This window comes from Pelodiscus sinensis, chromosome 6 (assembly GCF_052426305.1).
Source record: "Pelodiscus sinensis isolate ZL-2025 chromosome 6, ASM5242630v1, whole genome shotgun sequence".
Taxonomy (NCBI): Eukaryota; Metazoa; Chordata; order Testudines; family Trionychidae; genus Pelodiscus; species Pelodiscus sinensis.
This window is the reverse complement of record NC_143057.1, coordinates 96,828,879-96,847,534: the sequence shown is the minus strand read 5'-3', so window position 1 is coordinate 96,847,534 and position 18,656 is coordinate 96,828,879. Positions and strand designations below refer to the sequence as shown.

The following is an 18,656-nucleotide window of genomic DNA, read 5'->3' as shown; positions in this document are numbered from 1 at the left end:
GAGAAAATACCAGACATGTTATATGTCTGGTATTTTCTCAGTTTGTTTTTTATGTGTTTATATTTTTGGGCTGCAAAAAGCAGTATTGGAAAAAAAAGGGTTCCAACTAAAGTAAAAAGTTTGGGAAACCCTGGTCTAACCAGCTTTCTGTCTGTCTTACAGTCCATTTATCCAATCCATATTCCTTAACTTGCTGGCAAGAATATTGTGGGTGACCATATCAAAAGCTTTGCTAAAGCTGGCACTGAGGGTTTTGGGAGGACCAGAAGCAACTTATTTGAATATTCATCATTTGATTAATGAATATGCAAATATGCAAATGAACATTATTGGTCCTCCAAAAGTTCATGAATGGATTTACTGGTCCCCGTGTCAAAAAGTTTGGGAACCCCTGCTCCAGGCCCTTCAGGAGCATGACCCCAACCCTGTTTGAAGAGACCCTCAACATGTGTGTGGGACCAAAGCCACAACCCACTGTGGAGCGCCACTTCTGATGGCTGGACACCAGTTCCGACTGGTGGAATCAGCTCTTCATGGAGTGGTAGGACAACCAGCCGTGGCTCCAGAATTTCTGCATGAGGAAGGAGACATTTCTGGAGCTGTGTGCCTGGCTTGCCCTTGCCCTCACATGACAGGACACCCAGATGTAAACTGCCATTCTCCTGGAGAAGCGGGTCGCTATCATGATGTGGAAGCTCACCATGCCCAACAGTTACCGATTCATCAGGAACCAGTTCAGAGTGGGGAAGTCAACCGTCAGGGACCTCATCATGCAGGTATGGTGCTCTCAGGCTGCAGTCCCAGAGGCGTGTGAAGTGCTGGAAAGGGAGACCCTAGGGAAAGGGGAGTGGGAGTTATGGGTGGTGTGGAAGCCCCCGTCCCCAGGCAGTACTCTAGTCCCACCCTCCCACAGCCCTTTGATTCTCTGTTTTTGTTTGTTGGTTTGTTTGTTTCCTTCTGTAGGTGGTGAGGGCCATCAACACTGTCCTGCTGCACAGAGTCATCCGCCTGGGCTACATGGACCCTTTTGTCACAGATTTGCCACCCTGGGCTTCCCCAGCTTCCAGGGGGGTATTGACGGAACACAGATCCCCATCCAGGCCCCTGACAACCAGGCAGTGCAGTACATTAACTGCAAGGGATACTTTTCTATGGTCCTGCAGGCCCTGGTTGACCCTCATGGCCAGTTTATAGACATCTTTGTCAGCTGGACGGTAAAGGTGCATGACTCCTGCATCTTCAGAGACTCCAGTCTCTGTCAGAAGCTGGAGGCTGGCACTGTCTTCCCTGAGTGCATCATCAGGGTTGGAGACATGGGCATGCCACTGTGCATCGTGAGGGACGCGGCCTTCCCTCTTATGTCATGTCTTATGAAGCCCTATACCGGCAACCATGACCCCAGCAAGGATCGCTTTAATGCTCACCTTGGCAAGGCCTGCATACAGGCGGAATGCATCATCCAAGTCTCTCTCTGCCACTGTGTGTCCTCCTGGACCTTCTAGATCAGCATTTTGTGCAGGGCCCAGAATATGGCAATGTGCTCCTGCATCAGGTCCAGGGCCGGATTAAGGGGGGGGGAGGGGCTAGCCAGGCAGCTGCCCAGTGCACCAACCTATGGGGGGGCGCCTGATTGAAGTGGTAAGGGGCGCCGCGCCCAGGGGTGGTACCGCACATATGCCATGCGCCCAGGTGCGCAGCTCCCCATACCACTTCAATCAGCGTCCCTCATGAGTGGGCGCCCAGGGGCGGGGCCACACATGCGCCACACACCCAGGGGCACTGTGCCCCTTACCATGTCAATCAGGCACCGCGCACTCAGGGGCGGGGCCGCGCATGCGCCCCGCGCCCGCTGCCCGGGGCGCAAGTATGACTCGGTCCGGCACTGATCAGGTCTTCATGGGTTTTCCGACACCTGCAGCTCCCCAGTGTGAGGCAGCTGTCTCAGGTGGTGTCGCCCACTCCCCTCTTGTAGCTGGTCCACTGGGGAGAATAAAAAGAGACAGTAAGTCATCCCTGGAGACACTGTCCCTGCAGCCTTGCCCTCATCGGTGAGCTGAGACTGCCAGTTCTCAGGTCAGATGTCCTTGGAGCAAGGCCATGTGTGGCCTGCTCAGCAGGCCCTTTTTTACAGTGTCCTGGACATTCCCAAGGAAGCATGCTCCCACCCACCCATTATGTTTCGGGGACAAGCAAGCATGGGAAGTTGCCAGCTACACTGGGATATTGTGCGCAGGAGTGGGGGCCTTGGGCTGGCTGTTACCTATCACATGAGGAAGAGGATATTTTTATTTTTGATTATACTTCCTTTTTCTGATAATACAGTTAATAACTTTTTAATTTAATGGAATGTATGTGCTTTATCAAATAGCTCTTAATATTGTTCACAAATGAGCTGATTTCCATATATAGGCCCATTTGGGAGTTGGGTGTTTATATTTTAAAAAAACATTTAAATTGGTTTTGTTTGTTGTTGTTGCTGGGTAATCGGCCTGTCTGTCTTGTCCAATTTATTATAAGGAAGCATGAAGCCTGGGCTGGAGGCAAGAATAGAAAGCAAATAAGGCAAATTCTGTGTAGAGAATATCATTCTCCATATCAGAGAAATACAATGACCTACATTAAAGGATATTCTTATTCTCAATAAATACCAGACATCAGATTGTCTCTTTTAAAATTCATGCCTTATATGATACCTGGAAGTTTAAAAAAAATCTTATTTTAGAAAGGGAGTTTTGGTGTGTGTGTTTTTTAAAAGAAACTTTAAGGTCAAAGGTAAGGAAATAAATCTTTGACCTTTTTTATTATCTTCCACAATAAACTCTGCAGAGTTCCCCTTGCAAGAATTCCTCGCGTTTTCTCATAGGTGTGTAGAAAAAGCTAAGGGGTCTGCCACTGATTTTGGCAGATCTCCAGAAATCTATGCAGATCCCTGGAATCCAACATGGGTTAGGGCAGGGGTGAGCAATAATTTTTGATGAAGGGCCACTCCAAGTTTTTGGAAAGTGGTCGAGGGCCACACTCTTCCATGATATTAACGGAGGAGATGTGGTGTCTGGGATGGAGGTTGGGTGCAGAAGAGAGCTTAGGATAAGGGATCGGAGTGCAGGAGGGAGAACGGAATCTGGGAAGGAGTTTGGGTGAAGGAGGCGGTTATGACCTGAGGCAGGGGTTTGGGATGTGACATAGGATAGATGGGGATTGTGATCTGGGGCAGGAGATTGAGGTGCCAGATCTGAGAGGGAGTATGGGTGTAAGAGGGGGGCAGAGGTTTTGGGTATATTGATTGGGAGGGGCAGAGGGTTGGGGAAGGGAGGGACGGGGGTGGGCTGGCTGTGGCCAGGAGACTTATCAGCCAGCAGCCAAACTAGCCAGCCTGCCTGCATAGCTAAAGGTGGCAGAGCTTAAAATGTTTCCCAGCCAGCCTGCCTGCCTGCCTGCCTGCCTGGCCATGGGTTTGTGTGAATAACTGAGCAGAGGAGAGGGGGTATGGTTCTTCTTGATTTCCTGTTATTCCAACAGGCAACTCCCATTGGCCAGTTTCTGGTCAGAAACTGGCCAATGGGATTGTGCTGGGGACAGGGGCAGGGGCAGCTCCTGAAGCTTTCCTTCTCCACTCCAGTTCTGAAACAGAAACAGGGCCTGGCAGCCACATTTCTGAGTGGTGTGCAGGGCTGTGGGGCAAGCAGGGGAACCTGCCTGGAGCTCCCTGCTGCCTCCACAGGCTGGATCTGGTGGCTTGGTGGGTCGTATTTTGCTCAGGCCTGGGTAAGGTTCATTGAAACAAGTTCCCATGCCTCTGCACCAGCTCTGGTTCCTATTGCCCCCTCCATCTCATGCTTTCTGACAGTGCTATTCTCTTAGGGTATGTCTACACTACAAAGTTAATTCAAACTAACAGACGTTAGTTCGAATTAACTTTGATAGGCGCTACACTAGCAAACCGCTAGTTTGAACTTAATTCGAACTAGTGGAGCGCTTAATTTGAACTAGGTAAACCTCATTCCACGAGGACTAACGCCTAGTTCGAATTAAGTAGTTCGAATTAAGGGCTGGTAGCCACTTAATTCGAACTAGTGGGAGGCTAGCCCTCCCCAGCTTTCCCTGGTGGCCACTCTGGGCACCACCAGGGAAACTCTTCTGCCCCGCTCCTGGCCCCGGAGCCCTTAAAGGGGCATGGGCTGGCTATGGTGCCCGTGCCAGGTGCAAGCCTGCCAGCACCCAGCCAGCAGACCCTGCACCTGGCACAGCACAGAGCCACCCACCCGCTGCCACCCAGCCCTCTGCCTCTTCCCGGGACCAGGCTGGTGGCTCCCGGGAGCCTGCCCAGGTCCGCAAGAGGCGGGCGCCCGCCTTGTCTAGTGCAGACATCGTGGACCTCATCCACGACCTCAGCACTAGGCACAGGAAAGTGGCCGGCTAGGGCAGGAGAGCTGCCAGCCTGGCCACCAAGGAGCAGGTGTGCATGAAAATCAAGGTGGTCCAGTGAGACCCCCGATCCTGAGCCCTGAGCTTAGAATGGCCATACTGGGTCAGACCAAAGGTCCATCTAGCCCAGTAGCCTGTCTGCCGACAGCGGCCAACACTAGGTACCCTGGAGGGAATGGACCAAAGACAATGACCAAGCCATTTGTCTCGTGCCATCCATCTCCAGCCTTCCACAAACAGAGGCCAGGGACACCATTTATACCCCCTGGCTAATAGCACTCCATGGACCCAACCTCCATGACTTGATCTCACTTCTCTTTAAACTCTGTTCTAGTTGTAGCCTTCACAGCCTCCTGCAGCAAGGAGTTCCACAGGTTGACTATTTGCTTTGTGAAGAAGAACTTTCTGTTATTAGTTTGAAGCCTGCTACCCATTCATTTCATTTGGTGTCCTCTAGTCCTTCTATTATGGGAACTAATGAAGAACTTTTCTTTATGCACCCTCTCCACACCACTCATGCTTTTATAGACCTCTATCATACCCCCCTCTCCCCCAGGTCTCCTCTTTTCTAAGCTGAGAAGTCCCAGTCTCTTTAGCCTCTCTTCATATGGGACCTGTTCCAAACCCCTGATCATTTTAGTTGCCCTCCCCTCTCCCACCCTCTCTCTTCCCCTCTCCCACCTTCTTTTCCCAGTCTCCCCAAGTTTTGTTCAATAAAGAGAGTTTCTATTTTTGAACACACATGTCCTTTATTTTGTACATCAGGAAGGGGGGCTAGGGAGGGGTAAGTGGAAGGAGGTGAGGGAGGAATGGAGTACAAGCCCCCGATGGGGAGGACTGGGGTGGCTCTGCGGGCTCCTTGGGGTGGAAGCTCTCCTGCAGCCCCCCGATTGACCCCCCTTCCCAGATGGCAGCCTGCGGCGAGTGCAGCCAGGCTGATGGCCGAGTGCTGTGATGTGCCGAGTGTGGGCATTCAGGGCACTCCAAGCCAGGACTGCTTTGCTGTCCCTCATCGAGTTAGACAAATGAGCAGGGAACCCCTGAGAACTGTCTGTCCGAGGTGGGGGTCGGGTCCCTTTAAGCACAGCCCTTGGCTAGCCTGAGACAGCAGCTCCATTCTCTAAGTCCTAATCTGATGCCCTGCTGGCACTGCTTCCAGCCATTCTTAACCCCGGTTCAGGGTCCACTCAATGTGGACATGCTAGTTTGAATTAGCTAATTCGAACTAGTTTTTAAGTCTAGATGTGCTAATTCGAATTAGCTTAGTTCGAATTAACTAATTCGAACTACGTTAGTTCGAATTAGTGCTGTAGTGTAGACATACCCTTAGAGCCATGCTATCAAGAAATTGGCACAGCTCCTTTCAGAGACCCTGGGAAAAGACAACAGCCAACTGTTCTATGATCTCTTCTAGATAACCTTCCTAGGACTGGAAAGGGATGATGTATTCTCTCATTGGCTGTACCCTGGCATGCACATACCCATCCACCACAAGGTTCCCAGTTCCTACCCTCTCCCTTGTCCACAGTGGGAAAGTGCAATATTTGCTTCATTTTCTGCATGTGTGTCCATCCATGAAAATGTTATTTGTCCAAGACTTTTTCAGATCTCTCTCCCTTCTGTATGCTCTACGTGCTCCTGAATATACTATACAATGTTGGGATAGAACAAAATATGTTGTTCATGATTTATAATTTATTATGTTGATTTCATGATTTATTTCAGAAGGTTGAAAAAGCTACTGGGGGGAAGCTGTCCTAGATTTGATTTTAACAAGTACAGAAGAACTGTTTGTGAATTTGAAAGTGGAAGGCAGCTTGAGTGAAAGTGATCATGAAATCATAGAGTTCATGATTCTAAGGAATGGAAGAAGGGAGAACAGCAAAATAGAAACCATGGATTCCAGGAAGGCAGATTTTGGTAAGCTCAGAGGGCTGGTAGGTAAGGTCCCCTGGGAAGCAAGACTAAGGGGAAAAACAACTGAAGAGTGTTGGCAGTTTTTCAAAGGGACATTATTAAGGGCCCAAAAGCAAGCTATTCTGCTGTGTAGGAAAGATAGAATGTATGGCAAAAGACCGCTGCGGCTTACCCAGGAGATCTTGCATGATCTAAAAATAAAAAACGAGTTATATAAAAAGTGGAAACTAGGACAAATTACAAAGGATGAATATAAGCAAACAATACTGGTAAGTAGGGGCAAGATTAGAAAGGCACAGGCACAAAATGAGCTCAAACTAGCTACAGACATAAATGGAAACAAGAAAACGTTCTATAAACATATTAGAAGCAAGAGGAAAACCAAGGACAGGGTAGGCCCACTGCTCAGTGAGGAGGGAGAAACAGTAACAGGAAACTTGGGAATGGCAGAGATGCTTAATGACTTCTTTGTTTCGGTCTTCACCAAGAAGTCTGATGATGAAGGAATGCCTAACATAGTGAATGCTAGTGGGAAGGGGGTAAGTTTAGAAGATAAAATAAAAAAAGAACAAGTTAAAACTCACTTCGAAAAGTTAGATGTCTGCAATCACCAGGGCCTGATGAAATCCTAGAATACTCAAGCAGCTGATAGAGGAGTATCTGAGCCTTTTACTATCATCTTTGGAAAATCATGGAAGATGAGAGAGATTCCAGAAGACTGGAAAAAGGGCAAATATAGTGCCCATCTATAAAAAGGAAAATAAGAACAGCCTAGGAAACTACCAGACAAGTCAGTTTAACTTCTGTGCCAGGAAAGATAATGGAGCAAGTAATTAAGGAATTCATCTGCAAATATCTGGAAGAAAATAAGGTGATGGGTAACAGCCAGCATTGATTTGTAAAGAACAAATCATGTCAAACCAATCTGATAGCTTTCTTTGATAGTATAACGAGTCTTGTGGATAAGAGAGAAGTGGTGGACATGGTATACCTAGAATTTAGTAAGGCATTTGATACAGTCTTGCATGATATTCTTATCAATAAACTAGGCAAATACAACTTAGATGGGGCTACTATTAGGTGAGTGCATAATTGGCTGGATAACCGCTCTCAGAAGCTGGAAGGGCATAACAAATAGGGCTCCACAGGGGTCTGTTTTGGGACCAGTTCTGTTCAATATCTTCATCAATGATTTAGATATTGGCATAGAGAATATACTTATTAAGTTTGCAGATGATACTAAGCTGGGAGGGGTTGCCACTGCTTTTGAGGATACAGTCAGAATTCAAAATGACCTGGACGGTGAGATTGTGCAGGGGGTCAGCATTGTGCAGGGGGTCAGACTAGATGATCATAATGGTCCCTTCTGACCTTAAAGTCTATGAGTCTATGGACAAACTGGAGAAATGGTCTGAGGTAAATAGGATGAAGTTTAATAAGGACAAATGCAAAGGGTTCCACTTAGGAAGGAACAATCAATTTCACACATACAGAACAGGAAGCAACTGTCTAGGAAGGAGTATGGCAGAAAGAGATCTAGGGGTCATAGTGGGCCACAAGCTAAATAGGAGTCGACAGTATGATGCTGTTGCAAAAGAAGCAAACATGATTCTGGGATGCATTAACAAGAATGTTGTGAGCAAGACATGAGAAGTCATTCTTCTTCTCTACTCTGCGCTGATTAGGCCTCAGTTGGAGTATTGTGTCCAGTTCTGGGCACTACATTTCAAGAAAGATGTGGAGACACTGAAGAAGGTCCAAAGAAGAGCAACAAGAATGATTAAACAAGAATGACTAAAGGTCTAGAGATCATGACCTATGAAGGAAGACTGAAAGAACTGGGCTTGCTTAGTTTGGAAAGGAGAAGACTGAGAGGGGACATGATAGTGGTTTTCAGGTGTTTAAAAGGGTTTCACAAGGAGGCAGGAAAAATTGTTCTCCTTGGCCTCTGATGATAGGACAAGAAGCAATGGGCTTAAACTGCAGCAAGGGAGGTTTAGGTTAGACATTAGGAAAAACTTCCTAACTATTAGGGTGGTTAAACACTGGAATACGTTGCCAAGGGAGGTTGTAGAATCTCCATCTCTGGAAATATTTAAAAGCAGGTTAGATAGACATCTATCAGGGATGGTTGAGATGGTACTGGTCCTGCCATGAGGGCAGGGGACTGGACTCGATGACCTCTCAAAGTCGCTTCCAGTTCTAGTGTTCTATGATTCTATGAAAGGTCTAAATAATGTAACATAATAAAACCATTGTTTTTCATTTCTTTTCCCATGTCAGTACTCTGCCTCAATGCCTTTCACTATACAAATTAGCTTTATAATATGCTGACACTGCCTGGAGTCATGTACTCCAGGGTCACCTGGAGCAGAACGGTCAAGGGCGAGGTTCCATACAAAGTGGCTGTGTCTAGACTGGCAAGTTTTTCCGCAAAATCATCTGCTTTTGCAGAAAAACTTGCCAGCTGTTTACACTAGCCGTTTGAATTTCTGCAAGAACACTGACGATCTCATGTAAGATCGTCAGTGTTCTTGCGGAAATACTGTGCTGCTCCCGTTTGGGCAAAAGTTGTCTTGCGCAAATCATTTGCGCAAGAGGGCCAGTGTAAACAGCACAGTACTGTTTTCTGCAAAAAAGCCCCGATCGCAAAAAAACGCGTCTCGATTGGCCACGGACGCTTTTCTGCAAAAAGTGCTTTTGCGGAAAAGCATCCTGCCAATCTAGATGTGCTTTTCCGAAAATGCTTTTAACGGAAAACTTTTCCGTTAAAAGCATTTTCGGAAAATCATGCCAGTGTAGATGTAGCCAGTGTGATCCAAGAAGTCCTCAATGGCAGAGCAGCCAGAGGATAACTGCTCAATGGAGTTGAAACTGTTGTAATATTACAGCGACTATGAAAGTGGGTGAAGGCTGCAGCACATAGAGGATCGCCAATCATCGTAGTGTCCATGACATTAGTTTCAAGCCCTCTATCTGTCAAGGACAGAGTGGTGACTGTTGTGAACCAGTCTCCCCACTTTAAAAGAAGTCCCACACAGGGACTTCCAGTTTTTGGGACAACAACACTTGCACAATTCAAAAGTCCAGTGGCGATCGGCGAGTGACCACTGGAACAGGACAGTGAGATCCAGAGGTTCTAGTAACAGACTAACACACAGGCAGTGGGTGAGTGTTTCAGTTGTCTTGCTCAAGGATTGAGGCAGGTCAAGCATCTCGGCTGCTGCTTGATTGACCAGTCCTCTTGAGGACCCACTCGGCTCAGAATAGTCACTTTAGGATCCACCTAAATAGTCTTGCCTCTTTTCCTCCTGGTTAGATAGCTGCATCCAGCAAGATCACCACCCTTCCGGTCAAAAATGTAAGAACCTTTTCAGCTTTGGAACTTGCAACATATGTACCCAGATGGACAATCAAGACAATGACCACTCAGAGTGACATACAACAATCATTGCTCATGAACTGAATTGGTTTAACATCGATATTGCTGCCTTGTCTGAGCTGATGAAGAACAGGTGTGGGAGAAGAAAGGAGGATACAACTACTTCTGGAAGAGAAAATCTTTAGATGAACCTCGATTGTATGGAGAAGGCTTTGCTGTTAAGAACAAGCTTGTACGGTGCCTCTCTGAACTACTAGCAGGCATCAATGAGCGGCTTATAACACTTGGATTGTGGCTTACTAAAAGCCAACAGGTAACTATTATGAGTGCCTATGTGCCAACAATGGACACTGATGAGGATGTAAAGGAAGATGTCTACTCTCAGCTGGAAACCATTTTATTGGAGACCTCAAAAGAAAATAAGATCATTCTTCTGGGGGATTTCAGTGCACATGTTAGACAAGACTCAGACCTGTGGAAAGGAACAATCTGGAAAGAAGGAGTTGGAAAACACAACTCAAATGGAATCCTGCTCTTGACCAAGTGTGTGTGAATTTATCATCACTAAAAGACCCTTTTTTGACAGAAGGACAAGTTCAAAACATCTTGGAGACACTCACGTTCAAAGCATTGGCATCTTTTCAACTATATCTTAGTTCTTGCTTGAGATCGTAGTGATGTACTTCTCACAAGAACAATGACAAGTGCTGGTGATTGCTGGACTGATCATTATCTCATTTGATCCACAGTGAAAATTAATATTGTCCCAAAATGGAGGCTGCAAAAGAAACAGATCAGGTAAAAGCTGAAGGTTCAAGATCTGAAGTATCCCATTAAGTGTGACCACTTCCAAGCAGTCTTAGAATAAAAGTTTCCATCAGAGTTTCCGGAAGAAATTGAGGATCATTGGAGCCAGATGAAAGCAGCAATCATCAGTACCTGTGAGGAAATCCTTGGCTATCACACCAGAGAGCATCAGGACTGGTTTGATGAGAATGATGTTGAAATCAAGCAGCTCATCAATTAGAAGAGATGGCATTTCGTGCTCAGCAGAATGATATAAACTGCAATACAACGAGAGAAGCCCATGCTAAGGTGAGGGCAGAAGTCCAACATAAAACCAGAGACTACAAGAACAAATGGTAGACTGAGGGTGTGTCTAGACTACAGGGTTTTGTCGACAAAGGTGGACTTTTGTTGACAAAACTATACTTGCGTCCACACTGCCTTTGAGTTATGTCAACATAACGTCGACAAAACTCAGCAGTTTTGTCGACGTATGTAAACCTCATTCTACGAGGAATAACGCCTTTTGTCGACAGAGTTCTGTCAATAGAAGGCATTATTGCATCTACACTGTCCTTTGCGTCCACACTGTTATGTTGACAAAGCGGCTTGCTTTGTCGACAGAACTGGATGTAGTCTAGACGCTCTATGTCAACATAAGTTTTGTCAACAGATTCTGTCGACAAAACTTATGTCGACGTAAGCCTGTAGTCTAGACATACCCTGAGAAAGTGCAAGAACTCCAACATTTTGTGGATACCCATAATACACATGGTTTCTTTAGTGCTATTAAGGCTGTTTATGGGCTAGCTTATGATGGCGTGAACCCCTTTCACTCAAAGGATGGAACCACACCTTTGGAGGACAATGAAGCCATTAATTTTCACCAGAAAGAACATTTTGAAGATCTTCTTAATCATAATTCCATGATTGTAGATGAAGTTATTGAGCAAATCCCTCAACAACCTTATAGAGCTTGAAGACCCTCCCAATTTGTAAGAGGTATATAATGCCATCAAGCAGATGAAGAACAACAAGGCAGCAGGTCCAAGTGGGATCCCCACTGAAATCTTTAAAGACGGTGGATCAGAGGTAATTCAGCATCTTATCCTGCTTATCCTTAAAATCTGGATAAAGAGGAAATACCCAGTGATATGAGGGAGATCTTAATTGTTACCCTCTTTAAAAAAGGGGATAAAGCAGATTGTGGAAACTATTGTGGTATCTTTTGCTTTGCTGTTGCAGGCAAAGTTCTGGCATGAGTCCTTGCAAGTCTGTCTTCTGACCCTGTCAGAATAAATTTTACCAGAGTCATAGAGTGGCTTCCGACCATGTCACAGAACTGCAGATATGATCTTCTTTGTATGGCAGCTACAACAGAAGTGTTGGGAGCAAAACCAACTACTGTATATGGCTGTGATTGATGTATTCTAACTAAAGCCTTTGACTCAGTGAATCGCCATGCCCTTTGGACTGTACATTCGAAGACTGAATGTCCTGATAAATACATTAGTGTCCTAAAATGCTTCTGTTCTGAGCAACATTGGTTCCCAGAGTGAACCTTTCAAAATACAAAGAGGAGTCAAACAGGGCTATATCATTGCCCCAATCATGTTTGCAGTCTTTATTGTAGTCATTTTTGACCTAATTGCTAAGAAGCTACCAGCTGGTGTTGAAATAATCTACAGAATGGATGGAAAGCTGTTGAAGCTTAGGAGGCTGAAAGCTAAGAGTAAGTTTTCCACCATATCTATTGTGGAACTTCAGTATGCTGATAATAATGCAGTTATTGCCCACTCTGAGAAAGATGTTCAGAGTATCTTGAATGTGTTTGCTGATGCTTATGCATGTCCTGGTCTTACCCTCAACATCAAGAAAACCAAAGTGCTCCATTGACCTTCACCAAATGAGGTAACATGCGTCCCATCTATTAATATCAATGGAGAAGCACTGGAGCACTGGAGAAGCACTATTGTGTGTGTCTGAAACCTGAAACCTACAGACATCACTTGAAAGTCCTTGAGAGGTATCACCAATGCTGCCTCTGCAAGATCTTGAAGAGCAAATGAGAAGATGGGCACACTCACATCAGTGTTCTGGAAGAGGCAGAGACCTCCAGAATTGAGATAATGATCATCCGTCAGCAACTTTGATGGACTGGTCACGTTTTTCGGATGCCAAACCATCACTTTCCAAAACAGGCCCTGTTTTCTCTGCTGAAAGGATACCATAACATAGGAGAACAACGGAAGCATTCTAAGGACTTGCTAAAGGATAACTTAAAGAAATGCAACATTGACGTCACTGATGGAGACACTCGCCCAGGATCGCTTAAAATGGAGACAAGTCCTACACAATGGCTCCCTGCATTTTGAATTTGCCTGCCGACATGCTGAAGAGGAGAAGAGGTGCAGGAGGAAGGAGAGACTGGCTTCTAGACATGGTCAACAATCTCCTGTTGTACCTGCAAACATCTGTCCTCACTGTAATAGAACTAGTGGTTAAAGGATTGGACTTATCAGACACCGGAGGAGTCATAACTCCCATCATAATATTCTGACATAGTAGGCCAGATTTATCCTTTGACTAATGTAGTCCCTCTGAAAGCAAAAGAGTTATGCCAGGGATTAATTTTGTCCCATGAGAATTGGAACATCTAGGGGTCATTGTTATTTCCAGTCATTTCACATCAGTGGTATTTTTTTCTTCATTTTCCAGCATAAGCAGCTAGCCAATTTCACCACTATTTGTGAATAAATTTTGAAATGAATGCACATTATGGCATACTTCTTCAGCTTGACTCTAGCTGGCCATCAACTTTTTGTACCTGCAACTATTTGTGTTTCCAGTATTTTAGATCCTTTACACAAATCTATATGCACTATGAGTAGTCCCATTATGTCAATGACCCAATCCTACAGATTTGCTCAGACAATACTTCTATTAATGACATAAGGAATTTTGGTTAAATAAAAAATCGCAGTATTAGACCCAAAGATATCAATGCAGAGCTAATGTACATGAAATTGAAAATGTTTCTACAAAATAACTAAAGACTTTTAATAAAATTGAGGTTAACTACTTCAGCATTGATTTGAAATAATATTAAGCTCCATAGACATCTGAGCCTGCCTCGTGCTTTTCTAATATTTAAAGAGAAGAAAGAAACTTTACATTTTTTTTACTTTCTAATTTTCTGTTTTTTATTCTTTTACCTAATAACTTTATCAAATAATAGAAAAATTGATCTATCTTGGCAGCACATACTTTTTCATAATGAGTTTAAAACGTATAATTTGGCAGGCTTTAGAAAACGTTTTAAAATTAGCCTGTAATATTAGAAGGTATAACAATTTCAGGCTCATAAAAGGAAATGAACATAATGGAGAACACAGAATCAAATGCAAACTATAAAAATACTTACCAATGTGTATTTTAATGACAAACATAATTTTCTGTGTTTAATTTTTCATTTTATTAATTGCGGAATCATTTTATTGTTCCTTACATCACACTTTAATCACCACAGATTTACATGGAAATTGTTTTACCAAAAACATAATTTCAAAGTGTCAAGAAGTTTAACAAGAAATGTAGTTGCCAAAGTTACTAATAGCTCTAAAATTATTTCAAATTAATTTAACACATTTTTCTATACTTACAAAATTAGAACTATTTTTACTAATCTTATTCATAAAAATGAAACCACACAATGTTTTTTTTTCATTTAAATCACTAGAATTAAAACACTGTTTTCCCACACTACATTCAAAGTCCAATTCGTGCAAATTTCTCACCATATTGCCTGTAATAGCTCTGCTTAAGTTTCCTGACAACTCCTACTACCTTTTGTTAGAATTATTTTGTTCCCACAGCAGCTTATCTGCTTCCATAGGATTCCAAGATGTAGGCCTCAATCCTGCAAATACTTACATGCTTAACTTTAATAAAAAAATGCAACTAATTCATGTGCCTACAGTTAAGCACATGCCTGAGCATTTGCAGGTTCAGTGCCTCAATTGACTTTACTTCTCTCTTATGGTTATGGTCCCTAGCTGGGAAAGGTACAGGTTTCATCATAACATTTAAGAAAAGCCTTTTAGAACGGATTCATCTGTAAATCTCTGCTTCAGGATGCCATGCATTTATTTGTGTAGCTACCTTCTTAATCCATGTTTATACAAGCGATGACCAGTTTTGGTACCATTGAGCTTAAGCACTGGGAACATCCCATTTTTGACTACACAATGACTTACATTGTTGGCATGCAGGACATACTTTTTATTTGACTGGACGTATTACTTTTTTACACAACCTGCACTCAATCTATGGAGCTCATTGACAGGGGAAGTTGTGAAGGCTAAAATTATAACTGAGTTCAAAAAAGAATTAGATACATTTATGGAAGATAGATCCATCAATGGTTATAAGCCAAGATGGTCAGAGGTGCAGCCCTATGCTCTGCCAGAAACTGGTATGACAGCAGATAGATCATGTGTTGTTCATTTGTTCTGAAGCATTTGGCTCAGGCCGATCTGAGGACAGGCATTGGTCTGATCCTGTATGGCAATTTTTTTGACTGTGGCTGAGTTCTATAACAGGAGTATGGTTTTGCTTTAGGGGCATTAGAGATATTAGGATATGTTATAAATGAATCCATGAAGTTTGCATGGTACACAAAGCTGTGATTGTAATCTAGTTTGAGAGGAATCCTGTGAAGTGACAGAAAATATGTGCCTTAATGAGAAATAGCTAAACAAGATAGGAGAAGACAATGATTGCTTCCTTCTGTTTCTAGCATATTCTTTTTAGAGCAAGATCCTTCGTGAAGAAAAGCAACAAGAAGAAAAATAGATGGAAACAAAAATTAAAAGGGATTTATATGGCAGCAGACAGAATGAATTACAGTAGAACCTCAGAGTTATGAACACCTCAGGAATGTAGCTTATCTGTAATTGTCATGATCATGAGGGTTAGCCAGCATCCTGGGGACTAAGGGGTTAACTACGTCCCTTATCTAAACCAGGTGGCAGGCAGTCAATAGAAACGGTAGGTAGGAATTTCAAACTGGGACAAAGGAATTTTTGGGTTTTTCCTTCCTTGGTCCTGCGTAGTTTCTCTCCAGCTATTGAAGGGGACAGGATGTCTCCCTCTAAGAAAATACTCTTCACAGTCTGTAAGTAGGATAAAGTTTAGATAAATCTGTAAGGTTTTATTGTTTTATGGGTTGGGAAACGGACTCTGGTCTGTGCATTTAAAAATGGGTTTTGCTCTCCTTTGTAACTAAATTCCTGGCCCTTGGTAAATTTCTCCTCCATAAGCAGGGCTCGCCAAGTAGTGGCAAGCCCTGCTCACCAGCCGCTTGGTTCTGAGCTCTGTGCATGCGCGGATCGTTCTGCGCATGCGCATATTGCTCTGCACAGGCTCTTCCGAGGTGTAATCTACTCACCACAGGCGAATAGATTACATTATTTGTCGAGCCCTGTCCATGAGTATATTATTTTGTTACTGTTCCATCTAGTCATTATGCTTGCAACAGGAATATTGTGGTGATAATAAAAGTTCTTTCTCTTTTCTTTTTATTAACCTGGTATTGGTTAATTTTTGTGTCTTGGTTTGTATGTTAGGGGTGAGATTTCCCAAGTAGTCTCTCCCTGGTTGCTTTATTAATATTTGAGTGGTGGCAGCGGCGTTTTATTCCCAAAATCTAGGTTCTTAAGATATTGGGGGGAAGTTTTATACCAAAGCCCAGTAGATAAGGTTTTGGGGTACTTTTGGGGTACTGGGCCCCCACTTCTGCATTTATCGTGCCAGATTGGGAAAGGTGCCAGAGTGGGGAAGGAGCCATGACAGTAATTCTGAAATGTTTGTAACTTTGAACAAAATATGGTTGCTTTTTCAAAAGTCTACAACTGAACATTTACTTAATGTAGCTTTGAAACTTTACTATGCAGAAAAAAATGCTGCTTTCCTTTTTAGTATTTTATATTTAATACCACACTGTACTTTTTTTGTCTCTGCTTGTGATTATGAACTTTCAGTTCCAAATGAGGTATGTGGTTGACTCAGGCTATGTCTAGACTACATCGTTTTTTCAAAAAAAAACCTGCCCTTTTTTAGAAAAAAACTTAACCTGCATCCACACTGCAATCATGCTCTTTCGAAAGAAGCTTCCAGTCCAGACGTAACCTCAGTTTATAACTCTGGTATTCATAACTCTGAGGTTCTACTGTAGTGCATTGTTTTTCAACTCAACATATGCAGATGGACAAAAAGAAAATAAATTTGTTCCCATTTGCTCACATTACAAAACTACAGTGAGCTTAAGGGCCACATTCTTCTCTTCACTAATGCAAGCAGAGAAGAATATAATAATCAAAATCCACTGGGAGCAGACTGAGAGGGGAGAAATGTCAGCTCTATATCCTACTGTTTGTGTCTCTGGAGCCACATAGAAGTTCCTTTGGTGCAGCAATGTGAGGCTTGTTCTTCATGGGTATTTGGACACAAAGCAGGGAGGAATGGAGACAGGGATCAGCAATGCTGCTTACTGCTTTGCAAACCTCCCTGGGAATTCTGGGTGTGCAAGCAATTCAGGATTGTACTCTTAATTACTATCATAAGGACAGCTGTGAGGATTCCCTCCTCCCTCCTTCACTCCCCCCTCACCAGGAGAAAAGACAATCTTTAATCGCATTACTGTTTGACAAAAAAGGTTGCTTTAAATTCTGGCTGGAGTGCCCCAGTTCCAATAACTAGGCTCTACTGATCTGAGATGGTAGGGCTCAAGAGCACTATTGCCAGCTCCAAATGTTCACAATTCATGAGTCAACTGCAACCTTCAACTCTTCCCTTGCACCATGAGATTGCTTTAAAAATGAGATTTTCACAAAATAACACATTGAGGTCTCTTTATGTTTGCCCTGTGGTATAAAAGCAGTACTTCTAGCTGCAGTCTTGTTTTCTCTTTAGCTCACTCCTTGCTCACAGGTTTATCACAATATCTAGCTGTATTGTAACCCAATTCCAGCCGTGCGGATTACTCTCAAATTTCACACACTGCCTCAGTCATAGAGTAACAACGATCTGCATTCTCCGCTTGGGCACATCCAAAGCCAGCACAACACACAGCACTGCCTCGTACCCAGGCTGTTCCTGCTCGGGAGTCCCCAGATGCTATCACACCAGGGACAGTAGGGCATGCGAGATAGCATTAATTAGGATTAATAAACTTCCTGTTGCGCCCCACTGGGGTGAGTAGCGGTCGGGGACTCCCCACTCCCAGATCAGAGACAGATGGTGCGCACTGGGGATTCCCTCTCAGCTGTTTTCAGAACGTTCGGGATTGTTCCGGGTGACGTCACGGCACGGAGGGCTCCCCGCTGGCTCAGGTGGCGAGGTGGGGGAGGGACGGAGAGGCGGAGTAGACGGCAGGCGGGGGTTCCTTGAAACTCCTCCGTGGCGTGGGTCGACGCCCCTTGAAACTCCTCCCTTTTCGCCTGGCGGGCGGCTTGGCCTGTGGGGGCCCGTGCCGCGGCGTTGGCCGGGCGCGCTGACTCTCGCGAGGTTTGGGCGCAGAGCATTGCGGCTCGGAGCGGCGCCATTTTGGGAGCGAGGCGAGTTGTGTGACTGCGTGTGGAGAAGCGGCAAAAGGAGCTTTCAAATCCGGGACCCCCCTGTTCTCTGCCTGCCGCCGCCGGGACCAGCCAGCCGGGTACGGCCCGGGGCTGGCCCGAGGGGCTGCGTGGGCGGCGGGGGGAAACGGAGGCGGGCTCGGCTGCTCCGTTGACGGCGGGGGCAGGGCGCTCCGTGGAGGGGAATCCCTGTTGTGGAGGGGGCTGGTGGCCTCCATGCGGTGGTGGGTAGGGGGTGCGGGGCGGGGAGCTGGCTTGGGGGAGAGGAGAGAGGCAGCTGGCGCAGGAAGGGTCCCTTTGCCACCTTGTGTGGGGCTTCCTAGCACGAGGAGCGCCTCTGCTGCCATTGCTGGGGGGTCCATCTCCCCAGGGCTGGTCAGCCGCGGTGCATGTGGCCTCTGGTTTGAGTACAGCGCTTTGCCTGGCCGGGGGGCCTGGCGGAGCCGGCAAGGGCTTGGAGGAGGGGCAGCGATAGACCCAGAGTGAGGATTTAAATTTTTCCTAGGTAAGTC

At 45.0% G+C, this 18,656-nt stretch overlaps 1 protein-coding gene across 5 annotated transcripts in view; it reads left to right on the top strand.

Annotated features, from left to right (window-relative positions):
• The first annotated feature begins 17,951 nt into the window (after window positions 1–17,951).
• Window positions 17,952–18,656, top strand: part of GPBP1 (GC-rich promoter binding protein 1) — a 78,884-nt gene continuing 78,179 nt past the window's right edge. For 3 of the 5 annotated variants that reach the window (XM_075932414.2, XM_075932412.2, XM_075932413.2), the window contains exon 1: window positions 17,952–18,224. The gene's annotated coding sequence lies outside the window, so the exon portion shown is untranslated. Of the gene's footprint in view, window positions 18,225–18,438; window positions 18,650–18,656 lie in introns of those variants that run through there. The other 2 variants (XM_075932415.2, XM_006112667.5) reach the window with 2 other exon arrangements.